Source organism: Daktulosphaira vitifoliae, unplaced genomic scaffold, assembly GCF_025091365.1.
Source record: "Daktulosphaira vitifoliae isolate Bord-2020 unplaced genomic scaffold, ASM2509136v1 Scaffold_1, whole genome shotgun sequence".
Taxonomy (NCBI): domain Eukaryota; kingdom Metazoa; phylum Arthropoda; class Insecta; order Hemiptera; family Phylloxeridae; genus Daktulosphaira; species Daktulosphaira vitifoliae.
This window is the reverse complement of record NW_026099572.1, coordinates 87,077,531-87,078,711: the sequence shown is the minus strand read 5'-3', so window position 1 is coordinate 87,078,711 and position 1,181 is coordinate 87,077,531. Positions and strand designations below refer to the sequence as shown.

Genomic DNA, 1,181 nt, shown 5'->3' with positions numbered 1-1,181 from the left:
CTCATTAATTGATACTATAGCACTTTCACTAATAATTGGAGAATTCGATATTTCATCATGAGCGTCAGAAGTTTTTCTACTAGATATATTTGTTGGTTCTACAGAATCCTCATTGAACTCATGAATCGAGCTTTTTCTACTTTCAATTTTCGATATTTCTTCATGAGAGTCAGATGATTTTTTAAGAAGCGTATTTGTGTTAATTAAAACATTATCTTTAATTGGAGAATAATCTTTTGCCTCTTGAATTGAATCATTAGTACTTTCACTTATAATTGATTTATTTGGTATTTCATCAAGGGCGTCAGAAGTTTTTCTACTAGATATATTTGTTGTTTCCACAGAATCATCATTGAACTCACGAATGGAGCTTTTTCTACTTTCAATTTTCAGTATTTCTTCATGACCGTCAGATGATTTTACAGATGACGTATTTGTGTTATCTAAAACATTATCTTTAATTGGAGAATGATCTTTAACCTCATGAATTGAATCATTAGTACTTTCACTTATTATTGATTTATTTGGTATTTCATCAAGGGCGTCAGAAGTTTTTCTACTAGATATATTTGTTGGTTCTACAGAATCCTCATTGAACTCATGAATCGAGCTTTTTCTACTTTCAATTTTCGATATTTCTTCATGAGAGTCAGATGATTTTTTAAGAAGCGTATTTGTGTTAATTAAAACATTATCTTTAATTGGAGAATAATCTTTTGCCTCTTGAATTGAATCATTAGTACTTTCACTTATAATTGATTTATTTGGTATTTCATCAAGGGCGTCAGAAGTTTTTCTACTAGATATATTTGTTGTTTCCACAGAATCATCATTGAACTCACGAATGGAGCTTTTTCTACTTTCAATTTTCAGTATTTCTTCAATACCGTCAGCTGATTTTACAGATGACGTATATGTGTTATCTAAGACATTATCTTTAATTGGAGAATGATCTTTTACCTCATGAATTGATACTTTAGTACTTTCACATATTATTGATTTATTTGGTATTTCATCAAGGGCATCAGAAGTTTTTCTACTAGATATATTTGTTGGTTCTACAGAATCATCATTGAACTCACAAGTCGAGCTTTTTCTACTTTCAATTTTCAGTATTTCTTCATGACCGTCAGATGATTTTACAGATGACGTATTTGTGTTATCTAAAACATTATCTTTAA

The 1,181-nt window shown here is 29.6% G+C and overlaps 1 protein-coding gene across 1 annotated transcript in view; it reads right to left on the bottom strand.

The window, feature by feature from the left end:
• LOC126896503 (microtubule-associated protein futsch) overlaps window positions 1-1,181 on the bottom strand; it is a 27,847-nt gene that overhangs the window by 9,300 nt on the left and 17,366 nt on the right. The gene's annotated exons all lie outside the window — the stretch shown is intronic.